Source organism: Heterodontus francisci, unplaced genomic scaffold, assembly GCF_036365525.1.
Source record: "Heterodontus francisci isolate sHetFra1 unplaced genomic scaffold, sHetFra1.hap1 HAP1_SCAFFOLD_591, whole genome shotgun sequence".
NCBI lineage: Eukaryota > Metazoa > Chordata > Chondrichthyes > Heterodontiformes > Heterodontidae > Heterodontus > Heterodontus francisci.
Window position 1 is genome coordinate 71,936 of NW_027140238.1, and position 7,791 is coordinate 79,726.

Consider the following 7,791-nt stretch of genomic DNA (forward strand, 5'->3'; position numbering starts at 1 on the left):
CGCTGTGTGTACCTTAGAGGGTGGTATAGAGTCGGAATCTGCATGTGGTGAGTCACCGAGCACGAGTGAGCTGCAGCCAGGCCAGGGGGAGAGGATAGTTCATGTGTCAGATCACCGGAGGGTGAGGTCACAAACGAGTTATAATTCACAGGACACAGATGTAAACATTGCTGGAACAGCAGACAGGAGAATGCTGATCGACATGTACAGTGAGATACTTTGTCCATTGACAGGCCTGTCAGACAGTCTGTTATCACTGTCAAGGAACATGGAGGAGTCCGGCTCCAACATGGCACAGGACATTGCACAGAGTTTGAAGCACATTCGTTCCCCTGTGGAAGTGGTCACTAACTCCCTGACAGCACTAGCGGACCCAGCTGTGATACAATTGTTGGTGACCATTGTCTCAGCTTCCACTGCAGCACAGATGGCAGAGGTCTCAACGTCTCAGTGCTGCAGTGCAAACTCAGACTCAGATTGCTTGCTGCCATGCAGGATCAGACTGCTGCCATCATGGCTGTGGATCTCAGTGTTCAAAGGGGTTTGCAGGCTCTCACAGCAGTCCAGCAGTAATCTGTGATCCAGTAGATTACTAGGATTCCTGAGGTGTCGCCCCGTGGCAGTGACAGTGTCTCCGTGGAGCATGAACCTGCTGTCCTCTCTCAGGATGACAGTATTTGTTCTCCCTTCACTGTGACTCCACCAGCGTCCTTGCGGTTACCCATCAGCCAGCCCAGGCTGCTGCTGCCCATGTCGAGGTGGTGCAGTCCGAATCCGAGCCCTCAAAGCCCAGAGCTGCTCGAGGACGTCCTGCAAGGTCATATGCAGTCTCCCCAGTGAAAGTCAGCAGCCTTCCACCAGCCATGCTGCAGACACTGGGGAAACAATGTGTAGGATCCCTAGCAAAGTCGAGGGAACCCACAAGACAGTCACTAAGGGAATCTACAAGGGTGAATAGTTGCTTTGTGTTTGCATAATTGGATGTGTTGTTGGATAAAGATGTTAATGAACAGGTTTTTATTGCAGGATGGTGACCAAGCGGTTGCTGTGATGGGGCATCTCAGATGGGGGAAATGGTGGAGAATGGGGAATCCGTGGTGGGAATGTGAAGTTGTCCGATGGCAACCGGAATCTTAGCAGGCAATCGCCGGCAGCCTGTCCGGGTGGAAGGCATCCAGGAAATATTCTGGAAATATCCTGGTTGGTTGGCGATGGATGGTGGGGTTTGAATTCCTTGGGGGTGAATCATGAGCCATGTAAAGACAGGGTAGTGACTCTCTCCGAGGAGCTACATTCTGGTTCTCCACAGAGTTCTGAAGTTCGTGGGAACAGAGGAGGAGGTGTCGGGCGTCTTGCAAAGCATTAAAGTAAATAAGTCCCCAGGGCCTGATGGGATCTAATGCAGAATACTGAGGGAGGCAAGGGAATAAATTTCTGGGGCCTTGACAGAAATCTTTGCATCCTCATTGGCTCTAGGTGAGGTCCCAGAGGACTGGAGAATAGCAAATGTTGTTCCTTTGTTAAAGAAGGATAGCAAGGATAATCCAGGAAATTACAGGCCGGTGAGCCTTTGGTCAGTGGTAGGAAAATTATTAGAGAGGATTCTTCGGGGCAGGATTTACTTCCATTTGGAAACAAATGAACTTATTAGTAGCGAGAGGCAGCATGGTTTTGTGAGGGGGAAGTCGTGTCTCACTAACTTGATTGAGTTTTTTGAGGAAGTGACGAAGATGATTGATAAAGGAAGGGCAGTGGATGTTGTCCATATGGACTTCTGTAAAGCCTTTGACAAGGTCCCTCATGGCAGACTGGTTGAAAAGGTGAAGTCACACGGGATCAGAGGTGAGCTGGCAAGATGGATACAGAACTGGCTCGGTCATAGAAGACAGAGGCTATCAGTGGAAGGGCGCTTTTCTGAATGGAGGGCTGTGAATAGTGCTGTTCCGCAGGGATCAGTGCTGGGACCTTTACTGTTTGTAGTATATATAAACGATTTGGAGGAAAATATAGCTGGTCTGATTAGTAAGTTTGTGGACAACACAAAGCTTGGTGGAGTTGCGGATATGATGAGGATTGTCAGAGGATACAGCAGGATATGGATCGGTTGGAGACTTGGGCGGAGAAATGGCAGATGGAGTTTTTCCAGACTCTCGCTGGCACGAGAGTGTCAATATAAATTTGTGTTTACATTCCCGGACAACTGAACAGCAGGATGTGTCTCCCCCAGGGATTGCATGATAGCCCGTCAACATTCCACCAGTGGTTGGACATAGATCCGGTGTTACAGGTGCCGGACCCACCCCTACCCTTTGCCCTCGATGTCGCTACCACAGATACCACCTTATCAGCGGTATTCCTTCAGATGAAACATGGCCGATTCTGCCGAGTGGAATACGCATCTCACTTGTTAACGTCAGTAGAAAGGGTCTTGACAATGTGTGAAAAAGATTTGCTGTCCGTCTTCTGGGAGATTCAAAATGTTACTTATATTGTCAGCCTCAGCCCCGTTACTATCCTAACTGAACACACACCCTTCCAGTTGTTACTGGATGGATGACTGAAGGACGGTAATGTTATATTGTCAGCCTCAGCCCTGTTACTATCCTAACTGAACACACACCCTTCCAGTTGTTACTGGATGGATTACTGAAGGACAGAAATGTTATATTGTCAGCCTCAGCCCCCTTACTATCCTAACTGAACACACACCCTTCCAGTTGTTACTGGGTGGATGACTGAAGGACGGTAATGTTATATTGTCAGCCTCAGCCCTGTTACTATCCTAACTGAACACACGCCCCTCCAGTTGTTACTGGATGGATGATTGAAGGACGGTAATGTTATATTGTCAGCCTCAGCCCTGTTACTATCCTAACTGAACACACGCCCTTCCAGTTGTTGCTGGATGGATGACTGAAGGACGGTAATGTTATATTGTCAACCTCAGCCCCGTTACTATCCGAACTGAACACACACCCTTCCAGTTGTTACTGGATGGATGACTGAAGGACAGTAATGTTATATTGTCAGCCTCAGCCTTGTTACTATCCTAACTGAACACACACCCTTCCAGTTGTTACTGGATGGATGACTGGAGGACGGTAATGTTATATTGTCAGCCTCAGCCTTGTTACTATCCTAACTGAACACACACCCTTCCAGATGTTACTGGGTGGACGGTTGAAGGACGGTAATGTTATATTGTCAGCCTCAGCCCTGTTACTATCCTAACTGAACACACACCATTCCAGTTGTTACTGGATGGACGGTTGAAGGACGGTAATGTTATATTGTCAGCCTCAGCCCTGTTACTATCCGAACTGAACACACACCCTTCCAGTTGTTACTGGATGGACGGTTGAAGGACGGTAATGTTATATTGTCAGCGTCAGCCCTGTTACTATCCGAACTGAACACACACCCTTCCAGTTGTTACTGGATGGATGGTTGAAGGACGGTCATGTTATGTTGTCAGCCTCAGCCCCGTTACTATCCTAAATGAACACACGCCCTTCCAGTTGTTACTGGATGGATGACTGAAGGACAGTAATGTTATATTGTCAGCCTCAGCCTTGTTACTATCCAAACTGAACACACACCCTTCCAGTTGTTACTGGATGGATGACTGAAGGACGGTAATGTTATATTGTCAGCCTCAGCCTTGTTACTATCCTAACTGAACACACACCCTTCCAGATGTTACTGGATGGACGGTTGAAGGACGGTCATGTTATATTGTCAGCCTCAGCCCTGTTACTATCCTAACTGAACACACGCCCTTCCAGTTGTTACTGGATGGATGACTGAAGGACAGTAATGTTATATTGTCAGCCTCAGCCTTGTTACTATCCAAACTGAACACACACCCTTCCAGTTGTTACTGGATGGATGACTGAAGGACGGTAATGTTATATTGTCAGCCTCAGCCTTGTTACTATCCGAACTGAACACACACCCTTCCAGATGTTACTGGGTGGACGGTTGAAGGACGGTAATGTTATATTGTCAGCCTCAGCCCTGTTACTCTCCTAACTGAACACACACCTTTCCAGATGTTACTGGATGGACGGTTGAAGGACGGTAATGTTATATTGTCAGCATCAGCCCTGTTACCATCCTAACTAAACACACACCGTTCCAGTTGTTATTGGATGGATGGTTGAAGGACGGTAATGTTATATTGTCAGCCTCAGCCCAGTTACTATCCAAACTGAACACACACCCTTCCAGTTGTTTCTGGATGGATGACTGAAGGACGGTAATGTTATATTGTCAGCCTCAGCCCCGTTACTATCCTAACTGAACACACACCCTTCCAGTTGTTACTGGATGGATTACTGAAGGACAGAAATGTTATATTGTCAGCCTCAGCCCCGTTACTATTCTAATTGAACACACACCCTTCCAGTTGTTACTGGATAGATTACTGAAGGACAGAAATATTATATTGTCAGCCTCAGCCCCGTTACTATCCTAATTGAACACACACCCTTCCAGTTGTTACTGGATGGATGACTGAAGGACGGTAATGTTATATTGTCAGCCTCAGCCCTGTTACTATCCAAACTGAACATACGCCCTTCCAGTTGTTACTGGATAGATGACTGAAGGACGGTAATGTTATATTGTCAGCCTCAGCCTTGTTACTATCCGAACTGAACACACACCCTTCCAGATGTTACTGGAAGGACGGTTGAAGGACGGGAATGTTATATTGTCAGCCTCAGCCTTGTTACTATCCGAACTGAACACACACCCTTCCAGATGTTACTGGATGGACGGTTGAAGGAATGTAATGTTATATTGTCAGCCTCAGCCCTGTTACTATCCTAACTGAACACACACCCTTCCAGTTGTTACTGGATGGATGGTTGAAGGACGGTCATGTTATATTGTCAGCCTCAGCCCTGTTACTATCCTAACTGAACACACGCCCTTACAGTTGTTGCTGGATGGATAACTGAAGGACGGTAATGTTATATTGTCAACCTCAGCCCCGTTACTATCCTAACTGAAAACACACCCTTCCAGTTGTTACTGGATGGATGACTGAAGGACAGAAATGTTATATTGTCAGCCTCAGCCCCGTTACTATCCTAATTGAACACACACCCTTCCAGTTGTTACTGGATGGATGACTGAAGGACGGTAATGTTATATTGTCAGCCTCAGCCCTGTTACGATCCAAACTGAACATACGCCCTTCCAGTTGTTACTGGATAGATGACTGAAGGACGGTAATGTTATATTGTCAGCCTCAGCCTTGTTACTATCCGAACTGAACACACACCCTTCCAGATGTTACTGGAAGGACGGTTGAAGGACGGTAATGTTATATTGTCAGCCTCAGCCTTGTTACTATCCGAACTGAACACACACCCTTCCAGATGTTACTGGATGGACGGTTGAAGGACGGTAATGTTATATTGTCAGCCTCAGCCCTGTTACTATCCTAACTGAACACACACCCTTCCAGATGTTACTGGATGGATGGTTGAAGGACGGTCATGTTATATTGTCAGCCTCAGCCCTGTTACTATCCTAACTGAACACACGCCCTTACAGTTGTTGCTGGATGGATGACTGAAGGACGGTAAAGTTATATTGTCAACCTCAGCCCCGTTACTATACTAACTGAACACACACTCTTCCAGTTGTTACTGGATGGATGACTGAAGGATGGTAATATTATATTGTCAGCCTCAGCCTTGTTACTATCCTAACTGAACACACACCCTTCCAGATGTTACTGGGTGGACGGTTGAAGGACGGTAATGTTATATTGTCAGCCTCAGCCCTGTTACTATCCTAACTGAACACACACCTTTCCAGATGTTACTGGATGGACGGTTGAAGGACGGTAATATTATATTGTCAGCCTCAGCCCTGTTACTATCCTAACTGAACACACACCCTTCCAGTTGTTACTGGATGGATGGTTGAAGGACGGTCATGTTATATTGTCAGCCTCAGCCCTGTTACTATCCTAACTGAACACACGCCCTTCCAGTTGTTAGTGGATGGATGACTGAACGACGGTAATGTTATATTGTCAACCTCAGCCCCGTTACTATCCTAACTGAACACACACCCTTCCAGTTGTTACTGGATGGATGACTGAAGGACAGTAATGTTATATTGTCAGCCTCAGCATTGTGACTATCCTAACTGAACACACACCCTTCCAGTTGTTACTGGATGGATGACTGAAGGACGGTAATGTTATATTGTCAGCCTCAGCCTCGTTACTATCCTAACTGAACACACACCCTTCCAGATGTTACTGGGTGGACGGTTGAAGGACGGTAATGTTATATATTCAGCCTCAGCCCTGTTACTATCCTAACTGAACACACGCCCTTCCAGCTGTTACTGGATGGATGACTGAAGGACAGTAATGTTATATTGTCAGCCTCAGCCCTGTAACTATCCTAACTGAACACACACCCTTCCAGAAGTTACTGGATGGACGGTTGAAGGACGGTCATGTTATATTGTCAGCCTCAGCCCTGTTACTATCCTAACTGAACACACGCCCTTCCAGTTGTTACCGGATGGATGACTGAAGGACAGTAATGTTATATTGTCAGCCACAGCCTTGTTACTATCCAAACTGAACACACACCCTTCCAGTTGTTACTGGATGGATGACTGAAGGACGGTAATGTTATATTGTCAGCCTCAGCCCCGTTACTATCCTAACTGAACACACACCCTTCCAGTTGTTTCTGGATGGATGACTGAAGGACGGTAATGTTATTTTGTCAGCCTCAGCCCCGTTACTATCCTAACTAAACACACACCCTTCCAGTTGTGACTGGATGGATTACTGAAGGACAGAAATGTTATATTGTCAGCCTCAGCCCCGTTACTATCCTAATTGAACACACAACCTTCCAGTTGTTACTGGATGGATTACTGAAGGACAGAAATGTTATATTGTCAGCCTCAGCCCCGTTACTATCCTAATTGAACACACACCCTTCCAGTTGTTACTGGATGGATGACTGAAGGACGGTAATGTTATATTGTCAGCCTCAGCCCTGTTACGATCCAAACTGAACATACGCCCTTCCAGTTGTTACTGGATAGATGACTGAAGGACGGTAATGTTATATTGTCAGCCTCAGCCTTGTTACTATCCGAACTGAACACACACCCTTCCAGATGTTACTGGAAGGACGGTTGAAGGACGGTAATGTTATATTGTCAGCCTCAGCCTTGTTACTATCCGAACTGAACACACACCCTTCCAGATGTTACTGGATGGACGGTTGAAGGACGGTAATGTTATATTGTCAGCCTCAGCCCTGTTACTATCCTAACTGAACACACACCCTTCCAGATGTTACTGGATGGATGGTTGAAGGACGGTCATGTTATATTGTCAGCCTCAGCCCTGTTACTATCCTAACTGAACACACGCCCTTACAGTTGTTGCTGGATGGATGACTGAAGGACGGTAAAGTTATATTGTCAACCTCAGCCCCGTTACTATACTAACTGAACACACACCCTTCCAGTTGTTACTGGATGGATGACTGAAGGATGGTAATATTATATTGTCAGCCTCAGCCTTGTTACTATCCTAACTGAACACACACCATTCCAGATGTTACTGGGTGGACGGTTGAAGGACGGTAATGTAATATTGTCAGCCTCAGCCCTGTTACTATCCTAACTGAACACACACCCTTCCAGTTGTTACTGGATGGATGGTTGAAGGACGGTCATGTTATATTGTCAGCCTCAGCCCTGTTACTATCCTAACTGAACACACGCCCTTCCAGT